The sequence below is a fragment of the Pocillopora damicornis genome, chromosome 2 (genome assembly GCF_964200805.1).
Source record: "Pocillopora damicornis chromosome 2, jaPocDami1.2, whole genome shotgun sequence".
In the NCBI taxonomy this organism is placed as follows: Eukaryota; Metazoa; Cnidaria; class Anthozoa; order Scleractinia; family Pocilloporidae; genus Pocillopora; species Pocillopora damicornis.
In genome coordinates this window covers 2,593,328-2,605,379 of record NC_142671.1, presented here as the reverse complement: position 1 = coordinate 2,605,379, position 12,052 = coordinate 2,593,328, and the positions used below count along the sequence as shown (strand labels likewise).

Here is a 12,052-nt window from a genome sequence, read left to right as displayed (position 1 = left end):
TTGAACACTTAAAGAAGCTTTCAATAGTTGTGTTCTACCCTTTCAAACCAAAGTTTTAAATTTGCATTTACCAATGCTCCTCTGAACTTTATCAATTGTTGATGTTCTAGTTCCAAACGGTTTTGTTTCACAATACGATATACGCTTCTACTTTTATTGAACTCAGTGGTACATTGAAGTACATTGTAAATAAGTTTTTCGTTGTTTTGCAGTAATAAAGATCCAAAGAAATAATCCCCTATCACCTTTTTCAGTGTGTAACATTTCTGATTAAAATATAAAAGAATCAGAAACTGAAGATAGCTGCTAGTCTCAAAGCAATTGCATAGTTTCAATCATGAAAACAACTTCCATCATTCTAGCGTCAAACCATATAACTGTGATATACCCCCCCCCCCCCCCTTAGCACATGTTTTCGGCAAGCCGTACAACAGTCTCTTCTCACCAAGCACGATTAGTCCTTATTGAAAGTGATACGTACTTGTGGGAGAAACTCGGCCAAAATACTAGCAGAGCTTTTTAATTGGGGGGGGGGGGGGGTGGGGTCGGGGGAACGGGCTGTTGAACCTCTGGTGGAGTTTGTTTTGACACTCAAACACCTGACCAGCGTGATCGTAAGCCTTTCCTCGCACCCTCTGTGATGTGTAGATCAAAAACCTTCCGAACGAGGTTCCTATTTCTTTTCATGAATTCGCATAAGCCTGTCGTTGACTTTATATATGTTATTTGCCAGCTGGGAGGTCCGTATGGTGAAAAACTGTGACCGACGTCTTGAAAATGCATTTTCAAGGCCGAGGTCACAGTCTTTCATCATACGGACCGACCCTTAGCCGGTAAATAACAAATTTTTTTTTTCAAACTTGACGAAATTCATTCCGAAAGAACCCGAATGATTTAGGGCTATAAATACGGCTTCCATAAACTGAACAGTTTTTGAGCGAGTGAATGGTAGTTAAAATAGAGGTGACGCAAATTAAAGAGAACATTTTCATTTGCGTAATGATAAAAGTGATTTAAAAGGCTTCCAAACAAACTTTGAAACGTTATTATACAAGTATCTGTCACAATCTGACACCTGTCAATTAAAGAGCGCGTTAGAAAAGAAAAAAAGCGCATGTAAATTTTTAAAAAATAACGAAACTGGTTTGACAAGAACTATCACCACAATGTTTTCTTCAAAAACAGTCAATGATCTTACCGAAGGTATTATTCACTCTCATCGACGATTAATTTATGTACGAAGATTCACCTTTGTTCATTAAGTGATCGGCGAGGAAAGTAATTGTAAGTAAATTCAAATTTTTGTTTTGAAGTTGTGAGAGTTTGCTCGTTTGTTTGCCGCAATGGCGTGTGAAAATCTGGTCTTTCCTCCAACAAGACACGAGGGGATTTCATGCGGCCTTTTCTCATTTAATTTCTTAAGTTTCTGTTGTGCAATTTATGATACAAATGTCCAAATTGAACGGACTTGAAAAGACTCACCGAGAGCGCATATTTGTTGCAGAACTGAAATTAAAACTTCGCTCGCCTTTTCACCACGAACAAATTGTTTGAGAAAATTCAGATATTAAATGAATGCAAGTTCCATCGATTAGTTCAACTGTAGCCAAATATCTTACGTTTTAACTCTCTAGGTACTTTTTGTGAACGATTAAAATTAATTGCAGACGGTTTTTAGGCCGCCTGTCAACCGACGTAATGGCATTATTGCTTATACAAAAAAAGTCATTCTGAAACGAAAATTTTTCAGTCGACCAAAGTGACTTGAGAGAGAGAAAAGAGAGGATTAATAAGTTATTTATTGGCTTGAGGTAGTGACCGACTTCTTTGCTTAAAAATACTGCCCAGCCGGTAAAACGAGATATATTTATGAAAATAGCAACGAATGAAGGGATGTACTTGGCGACTCACGAAAGCGTTACCGTTGCCCGTGGGCAGAGATAGGAAAATACTGACCGGGTAAAGGCATGCTTTACAGGTAGAAATGTAATTATTTGTTTGCTATAAATAGGCTATTATCCATCTTTTCCATGTAAAGTCACTAGACGAAAAAAATTCATCCCAATGCAAGCGATCAAATATACCCTAATTATTAGTGGGCGATGAACAAAACAGATACAATGTTATTATTCAGCTCATATTCATACCGCTATTAGACTTCCCTTGACAAAAAAAATTATGAGATCGATCCTCCTGTCTACGAATGGAGGAAATTTAGTATTTTAACAACATAATTTCATATTTCATCAACTGAATACTTCATACAAATATTTTCCATGAGCGCTTAATAAATGTAAAAAATACGAAGATTGACTCAAATTAAAGCTAGCTCTGTTTAAAACTCTGATTTTTGTAGATTAAGGAAACAATTACGAATAAACATTAACAAAAATTCAAGACGTCCGAATATTATGTTGAAGATAAAATTGGCAACCAACACTTTCCACCAAAAAGTATACTTACGCTCTAAATCATACTACTCGTAAGGAAAGATACAGTTAATGAAGGCTTCTATAAGCCTATCCGACTACTAATTTGTAAACGCTCAGAGACGTCTTCTAAGATATACATATTTTTGGCAGTATCCGACTTTCAGCGTCCATTAAGTTCAACTACCCTTATAGATTATTATTGTTACTAACAGCAGAGTTAGCACCTCCGGATCTTAAACTATGGAGGCCATACATTTTGTGATCTAAACCGAGTTCTTTAAGGCAATCCTTAAAGATTTCCCTCAGTACACCTAGTGTACGATAACTTCCCTCCATACAACTTGTACTCATTAGTAGATTGAAACAGTCTTAGTGGCCTAAAGAGTGCAACGGAGCCGGACAGATTAATATCTCCCATTAAAATATACCTTTCTAAAAGTGCCACGGGACAAAAATTGTAATCTAGCCTCTTGACATAAACATAATTTCCTTCCCGGTAAAATCATTCTTCGCCTTGGGAAAAACACCCTCAAGTACTCAGGACAAAACTTTAAATGTGCGGGAGCAAGGTTGCTCAGCTCATCATAACGAAAAAACCTTGCAAGACCTATCGAGCAAATACAAGCTAAACGTAGATCCTCTAAATTTGCTGATGGACCAGTATACTTATTAATTATACTTCTAATAACATGGGCAGGCATAGGTGCCTTCTTAACAGTAATTGGCTTGCAACGCTTAACCGCTTCCAGCAAATTATGACCAAATTTAACTATTGAGTGGACTGTTGTCGTTACACGGAAAGAAAGAATGAAACCTCTTTAGATTGGCGTGAGACAACAATAATGTGGCATAAGAGTTTGAGCTTTTGTAAACTTTGTTGAGATAGGAAACAGCGAGAGAGACAGACAAAGGAAGCACCAGAAACCTTCAAGAAACCTAAGAATCTCTTTCTTGTATCTCTTCAATGTAGACTCCGCCTTAGGTTTCAATAGCATCAAAAGAAGGTCTTTCAAGTCTGGCCTTATCCTAGCCGTCTACATCCATAAAGCGACTTATATAATCCGCTCTGTCAATTTCAGAACGAGGAATCCACTGGACTTCCAGCGCAAAGTTATCATCAACACAAAACTGAAAACTCTCCATGGCGATTAAGCTCAAATCGCTCCTCATGCTTCCCACTTGTATAATTTTACAAGCATTCTAACTTTCAGAAAACCAATTCATGTAAGAGCCTATAAGGAGAGGCAAAAATGAATGCAGGGTGAACGAAATAGCTGACAGTTCCCTCCACGTGGAACTTTTACCACAATCATCTACATCCCATAACTTATGACAGTAATTGTTCACCGTTGACATCTAAGTGGGCACCACACCCTGTGGGGCTAGCATCGGAATAAACTACGTAATTAGATGTTTTAGACGGACAATCCACAACTGACTTCAAGTTCAATCGTGTCAAATTCTTTTTCCAAAAATTAAGTTCCCTGACACAGTATTTATCCAGATGAAACCTAGAGTCCCACTCATGAGAGGACACAACTGATATAGAACAGTACCTAATCATAATTCGGGAAATGTTACCAAATACTGTCCTAGCGGAAATAATTTTACCCACGAGGGAAGATAATTCCCGTGCCGAGACGAGATAATCTTTAAGGAAGATCCTATCTACAGATTTCGCGATGCTCAATTCCCGTCTGTTCGAAATACGAATCATACCGTTGACAGCATCCCATAAAATACCCAACCATTCAATAATTTGGGTCGAACACCACTGCAATTTCTCGTCATTAGTGACAAACCCAGCTCTCTTTAAATCGGACCTAACATTAGCAGCTAGACTGCGCAGGAGTTTCGATCAACATCGATAATTAAGCCAACCATCATTAAAAAATAAAGCAATATTGACCCTGAACGCCTGATGGTGCAGGTGAATGGCCATATGGTGGCAGCCACTCTTAAGGTCGAACGAGATCGTGTAGGCCCCTACTGAAAGTAAGATAACGCAACTTTCCAATCTTCATACTTAATTTTTGCTTAATTAGAAATTTATTGACGTAGCGAAGATCCAGAATTAACCTCCTTTTCCCACTGGGTTGAATGGACACAGTCAAACGGTTTATGACGTACCGGGGATTCGCGATTTCTACTACCACGCCCGAGTGCAAGAGCTCCAAAACTGATTCTACTACAAATTCTGAGTGGTTTAAGCCTGAATTATTGTTTCTAGAGACATTCCCGGGCATTAATTGCTCGAATAGTATGCGATAACCCTCGCTAATTACCGATGATATAAACTTAGGGCCGAAAATGGAGCGAGATGTTTTGATGTGGGCGATTTAGCCGTAGCTGGTGATGATATGATCAGATGTTGTCCAATTTAAAGATGACAACTAAAATGAGATGAGTTTCCGCCAATCAGTGCTTGGCAGAGGCAGTAGAAAAGGCCAAAACAGAATCGGCTGTTGTGTTCATCTGTTCAGATTAGCGATTGTGTTCGTTGGTATTCCACATCTACGTTATAATCTTGTCTGGCTGTCACTCGTTAACTAATCAGGTTCGAAACCACGAAAACTTATCTTGGTAAGCTTTTTTTTATTTTTCTGAACACTTTTTGCGAAGACACCCCTCAAATGCCCTCTTGTGAACTCTTGATTGTAATCTTCTGTGATAGCTGTATCGCCAATCACTAGAGGTAAGGTTCGAATAACAGCTTTTGAAAAAAGGCTTCTGGGAGTACTTCGGAAAGCATCAACCCCTACCATTAAATCTTGGCCCGAAATAGTGGTGTCTAACTTTTTAAGATATTTAAGACCCGGTAAAGCGCTTCAGTAGCTTTCAGCGATGGCTTTATTTAGAGAAAAGGTTGTTTTACAATGATAAAAGATCAAAACACATCTTTTTTGTCCACCAAAGAGAAAATTTGATGGTTTCGGTTTCACTAAATTTAACCTATTTCCATCATGATAGATTTGATCGCACTGAGACAAAAAAAAAAAATTTTTAAAAAATTTGGAAAAAAAATTAAGAAGCCACAAAACGGCAGAAAAACTAACATATGAAATCTGTTTTTTCTATAGGGAATGAAAACACTACTAGCTCTAAACTTTGCTTGTTGCAATAATGGCCAGCCTTCCTGTAATGATTGATGATTGTCGAGATGCAGTTATTGTTGCATCGCATAAAGCTGAGTAAGCCTTTCCCAGGAGATACGTCACTGTTGTGACCGATTAGCCTTCGCGCTGGTCCTCACTTTTAAGCGCCTCGGTTCAACGCGAGCAACGCGAGCCGGCTGGAGGTCTGCCAAGGTGTTGTACTGATAATTAGTCCCAGATCCCCGACAAATCTCTCCCTTGCTCATTTCACATCTTTCCGCGGGCTGAGAAACGCCTGTCCTGCAGCGCTACTAATGAGGTGTTCATCTCTTTATTTAACAAATAAAGAAGCCTTAACTGTGTACTATTCTGTTGTAAAGCACGCTGAAAGCGACCAGAGCACAGAAGAAGAGTAGTCTACCTGCCAGCGAAGAAAATACTCTTGCGGTAGCGCTGATATGGAAGACTTGTTGCAAGCTAGATCAGATAAGTACTAATATTTTTTTCTGAGAAAATGCAATCCACGTTAGTCTAGTCTATTTACCTGCTAGCAATGATTTTTTCTCAGCCACTAAAGCATTGTAAGTAATACAGGATGCACCGTTTTATTCTTTGCTTTGATTTGCGATACCTATTGTGAGGAAAACTTTCCTCTACAAAGGAAAACAAACTGACTCTAAATTTTGAGTCTAGTCGGTACCTGGTTCAGAAAAAATTGCTTTAATCATGACTATCAGACCTTATACATATATGCGCTTATTTGAGATCTCGCAGTTATCTTCCTATATTAGTAAGCAAATAAAATGAGGTGTTTGCTTCAGCGTCAGGGTGTCATCGTCAAGCTTCTCCATCGTTGACCTCTGTGATGTTTGTATATGTCCTCTGAAATAAATCATTAGAATAAATTAGTCACAAAAAATAAGAATAACGATATAAATAACTGTTGTACTGTAAAAGAATTAAATCTAAGCAAAGAATGAACTTAGGAACATGCAAAAGAAGGAACGAAAAGAAGCTAAGGTCATACAGATAGACGGAAAAGCAAGTGGGTGGATGACTATGTGTACGAATGAATGGATCGATAGCTGCAGTTGGAGATAAGAGGTTTATCAGAAGGACTGACAGAGTGACAGAGGGATCCATGGAAAGGTGAAGGGAAGCAAAGATGAATAAATGGAAGTAGGAAGAAGAGGGCAGATATAATTTTGAGAAGAGCGAAAGGACGGGAAGAAATAGAAAACTTCTAAATACAACCATTAATTACCCTCACTTCTTGCAAAAAATTCTTCAGCTGTTGGGTGATCTGCGAAAGGCTGGTCTCCTCAAAGGATTTTCTTTTCAACAAGAACTCATGAGCTCATATCTAAGAATTCAATACAGTATTAGCTAACATTGTCTTGCAACTGATATTCTCAGCATCTGAATGGACCATACCAAGCGTGGAAAGGGGTGCAAAGAGGTGATTTTGAACTCATGACAATGATCATCGGAAAGATCACTTATTGGCCGAATGTGACATTTAATTTGATGTACAAATTGTTTTAAATCATCACGACTGATTCAATGCATCGTTTTGATCAACGAGAAAAATTGTGTCAGTGGATCTTGCGAGACTTTGCTCGAAGAGTAAAACGCTTTTCAATTAATTTAAAAGAATCCGGGAAGTAAACATCCATTATTTGAAGCCGTCTTCATATTAAATGATTTAATTTAGTTTTGCTAGCGTTATTTAAGACTTTAGAGCTTACAGTTCTTCTGAACATCGGTCGGGACGAGGCATCCGGTATCCCGAAGCAAGTCGACTTACTAAAGCAATTGGCCCCGTGATGTCAGGGTATGGCAACTCACCTGTTTGGCAGAAATAAAATATGCTTTAACCATTTCAGTTTTCAAAGACAATAATTCAGCAATAACTTTGTAAATAAATAAAGACTTGCGAAGACTTTATGTGTCTGATTTAGATCGATAAAATTTAGTGCAGCACTGTGACAAATAAGATTTAGTACGTATAAAATGTTTGACACGAGCACAACCTATACCTGGAAGTGGCCTTCTCATCTTGTTCAGTTTCGTCTGACTGACAATAATCATTTACAAGAAGATGCTTGTGTCTATATGGTTAGCTTTACAGAAGAGCCTTGCTAATTTTGGGCTGCATTATGGATTGGGGCCTCATGACGAGAACATGATTCGCAGTTCTTAGGATGTCGTTTTAAGTCGCACGTAGCTAATAACACATCACTCTTACCATAAGTGGTGATTTCCCGTAGAACGATACCAAATTTAACTCCCATAAGTGACCAAGACAGAATTTCTCCTTACAATATCAATACAATATGAAGCAGGCAAGTGATGAGATGAAAAAAATATCAATAAGGAGATAATTAGTTGAACCCATATCAAATTCTCCGAATAAAATCTAAAGAATAGTATGGCAGACAGTAAGGAGAATTAACAATGAGATCTTAGGAGTGAGAGGGTTAATAACTTCAAAGAATAAGGAGCTCGAATGATTAGCGCTGAATTGATTAAAGATCGAGTCTCCTTGTATTCTTTTAGTGTTTAATGGATATTTACATCACTCAAGACGTTGAGTCTTTCCTTTTATGTGGACCTTGCCTCTGGTATTAATTTCAATCAGGTAATATGTGCATATGATGCTTGATTTGAAGGAAGGAATTACTTAAGTCATACTAAGTTCTCAAGGTGTGTCCATAAATGCAAATAGGTATAGATACAACAGGCATGTACACGAAGACGAACAAACAACGTAAAGGGAAGCCCAAGTGTAACCATAATAATGCTCCAAGGGATATACTAGAGCGTAAGGCAGAGGTTTTTTTTTTTTATTTGGAAATCCTTTCCACTAGGCAATACTTCCGACTCGAAGTCAAGAGACAGAGATCTGACAGTATTTAATACAAAATGAAACTTACACATCACTCATGGATGTAAAATGCAGATCTCGTAGAGATTTTAACGACGACCATCTGCACGAAACCTTGCCCTGTTGAAAAGATAGATTCATATGAGCAAGCTACTTTTCATGGTGCTGGCAATGCCCTTTGAAACTGGGAAGCGGATGACTTATGAAACAGAAGGATGCATTCATTAATAGTAAGCGAGTTTTTTTTGACGTTAAGATATACGATAGTTTGTAATTATTATTAATTTCTAGTAAAATCCAGAGTAATAATTACCATGGCCGTTGTTATTATTGTTATTAACATTATCATAAGTTTAGAAACTAACGCGTAGTTAATAATGATAATAAGTCCGAGTGGAGTCCAATTTTGTCGGTAATCATACGAGTGATTTAAAAATCGGACGGCTACGAAGCGGGAGTCCGATTTGTCTGTCACGAAGCTCCCCTGATGGTTGGGTAAGTGGTTGTCGCTGTAGTTATTGTAATCAATTCTGCGTTTGGTGGATTTAGCTGAGTGGGATGGTAGGATTGGCTGCTTTAACTGTTCGATTACAGGTCTCCAGTTACATCCAACTTTCCGATTATACATCAACGGAAAAATTTGTGAAATATAAAGCGCCTAATCCATCAATCACATTCGAAAAAAATTGTAATTTTTATGATTATTAAGTAAACGTGTCACATGATACACAGCTCGTTGAGAGTTTCATCGTAAATTATATCATTAGAAGAAATTAATTTCTTCTGCTCGATTGTACCAAGGAAGAGCATCAATTTAAGTGTTTCCGTGTTTGTTTAATTTTTCTGTTTAGTCATTGACTTTGATTGCAAAGCGTGCCTACCCTTGAGGTTATTGTGTATATACCAGCAACGGATATGTCCCTGGCTAATCCAAAGTCTCCAACTTTAGCCACCACGTTGGCATCGACTAAAAATATTCCTCGCTGCTAGGTCGCAATGGAAAAACTGTAAGAGAAGACAATGTAATTTTTTTTGCTTAGAGGCGCTCACTAATTGAGTGGCCTATACGAAAGTGCGAAGGATCCTCAATGTGTCCTGAAGCCAATTTACAAGCTGGGATTGCCCGCATTTATACATATTTTTCTTAACAGAGGCTCACCAATGATTGGGTGGCCTATAACAAAATGCAAAAGATCCTGAATGTATCCTTAAGGAACTTTACAACCTCGAACTGCCCGCGTTATATTTAGTGCAGCAAGAGATCATAATCTGTTTGTAATCTCTTGAGAGTAGTCATCTCTAATGGAAGGTTGGCAAATTTGCCTTATTTCTACACATTGTTACCGGATCTTACCTTTCTCTCCTCTAAGTGCTGCATCCTCATGGCGATCTGAAATGCAATTGTGACCAGCTGCCGGTCATTCAGCTTACAGCAGACATAATGATAATTGTTCCTTTCCCCTGGCGCCTTGAAATGATTTTCAAGACTGCCACCATGAATCAATTCAGTGACCACAAGAACGTTTCCTTGCGAGAGTTGAGCGAACACATAAGAGTTGACAAGAGAACGAAACTGGACATTATCAGCACCTTGAGTTGATCAAAAGGTGATTCGTTGGTATTTTAGGTTTAGTCGGTGGCCAAAAGTAAAGGAAAAAATTCCATATGAACTTCCCTGAACTTAGCTCAGCGGAAAATGTTCTTATCTTTCTTTAATCATAAGTTCAGTACCTGCACTATTCTGACTGACGTTACAGACGGCTGAACATTACCTTGTTACTGTCAATCACCCAGTAAACATGCATATTTCTAATACGTTGTATCTTCGAAAACTGACTTACCTCCTTCTATCCTTGTGCCAATCAAAGTGACAATATTAAGATGTTTTCCAGCTTGCTTTAAGGTCCTTATCTCATTAAGCAAGGTTTCTTTGGCAATGGCACTAGGGTCTACAATGACAGAGAAAAAAGAAGGGAATAACTTCTTAAATTGCTTCATTTTACATAGGTCGCTTATCGTATCAAAATTATGTATGGAAAAAAGTGGCTTGATTGAGGCTGCAGAAAGCGTTCAGAGGAGACAGTAGTAGACTTTATGGATGTTTACCACCAAAAGAAAAATCAGTTTAGAGGTATACCGCTCAGGAAAGGCTTAACTTAGGAATTAGCAAGAAGCCATTTCGATTTCGTGTACCTACCTTATAACTTCTTTACAGCTACATCTGTCATGTTTCCGTCTTTCCCACCATAGCGCCAGACAAGATAAATTGCTTTGAGACTTACGTATACCCATTTATGATCATATTCTCGTGCTCAGAGGGAAGTACGTCAGGCATATGAATAAAGGAGGTGAGTTTCTAAAGAAACTGAGAGTGGTGCTGCGGTGGTGGGAGGGTATAAAAGGGTAATTAAGTATTATCAACTAATATGATAACGTAAATTTCAAATGTTTTGAAAGTAGTTACCGATAGCCTCTCTTAACAGGAGACTGCACAACTCTATAACCATGAGAAGGTAATAATTAACACACCCGATGTCACTAGAGCTGGCTGTTGGTTCTCAAGTTCCTTAAATGGCATTGCCCAATCCTCCTAATTTTTCTGCAATGTATCCTTCAAGTGACCAATCTTAACATTTAGGTCTCTGACTTTTACCTTCTCTTTAACTTTTTCCTCTCTTTCTTCAAACTTTCACGCTCAGGACAGCTAGAATAAGGTGTTGTCTCCGAAGTGACGTCCTCCACATCAGGTACCTGATAAGAATGACAGTAACAGATAGAAGAGATGTTAATACCAAAAATAACACGGGTTTATCTTCTAAGATCTCTATTAAAAAGACATCTTTTTGGGAGTATTAGTCTCCATCAGATCCCTCTGACAGCTTTCATCTGTTAAACTTTTCAAGGTAGGTCCATGTATCTGCTCACCAGTAACATTCTGCAAACAAAAATTTGTTTTATTTCGTTAAAGAGGACATTGTTTTTGAGCAAGCATAAAGCTGAAATTATTCAGCCAGTAGGTAAGAAATCTACTTGTTAGGGAAGTATGAATGTTATCAGAGGCAGAATATGTAAGCTTGATAGCAGGATACAAATGGAAACATCTATACTGTAAATACCATGTTTGGTGTACTAGTCACCGTAGGCAAGAAACTCTTTGAAGCATCTGAAGCAGCTACCCGGGAATTTGAGTCATTCTGCAAGCCAAAATGCTTTCTTAGTATTGTTCAATATAATTTTCATCTCTAAACACAAGGAAAACTTACAATGTCACCACCAACAGCAGATGCGAAGGGCCAGCCATCGGAGGAGTGTAACTGTGCATGAAATTCTAAAGAGACAGATGTAGTTAAGAAATAGTTTGCACGTACTTGTATATAAAATACAAATATTATTCAGTGACATGAATTCAAAATGATCCTCACTAGATCTAGAGCCTTACTTGGAGTCTGCAATCGTCCTCATCTATGATACTTACAGAAGCATATTTCAAATGATCTCCCAGTTCTGCTTTACCAACAGACAATGTCTTGGTCCCAATGAAGGAAAGTAAGTCGCTGACCTCCTAAATAAGAAAGTGTCGTAAATTTTGAAATATAACTATATAAATGGTGAAGTATACTTGCAAACAAGAAGCACGT

The 12,052-nt window shown here is 38.2% G+C and overlaps 2 long non-coding RNA genes and 1 pseudogene across 3 annotated transcripts; all 3 read right to left on the bottom strand.

Annotated features, from left to right (window-relative positions):
* Window positions 1-2,511: 2,511 nt before the first annotated feature.
* On the bottom strand, window positions 2,512-3,788 carry LOC149049528 (uncharacterized; annotated as a pseudogene).
* Window positions 3,789-6,231: 2,443 nt separating this feature from the next.
* LOC149049527 (uncharacterized) lies at window positions 6,232-11,165 on the bottom strand. Of its 2 annotated transcripts, none has more exons than XR_016183826.1 (9): window positions 10,944-11,165; window positions 10,256-10,363; window positions 9,769-9,804; window positions 9,296-9,419; window positions 8,464-8,534; window positions 7,776-7,844; window positions 7,276-7,375; window positions 6,792-6,890; window positions 6,232-6,409 (listed from the first exon to the last, which is right to left on the bottom strand). It is a non-coding gene; the product is annotated as an uncharacterized LOC149049527 (long non-coding RNA). The 2 variants fall into 2 exon arrangements; XR_016183827.1 differs by having other exon boundaries at window positions 6,798-6,890.
* A 310-nt stretch (window positions 11,166-11,475) lies between these two features.
* Window positions 11,476-12,028, bottom strand: LOC149049526 (uncharacterized). Its single transcript, XR_016183828.1, has 3 exons — window positions 11,890-12,028; window positions 11,678-11,742; window positions 11,476-11,608 (listed from the first exon to the last, which is right to left on the bottom strand). It is a non-coding gene; the product is annotated as an uncharacterized LOC149049526 (long non-coding RNA).
* Window positions 12,029-12,052: the final 24 nt, after the last annotated feature.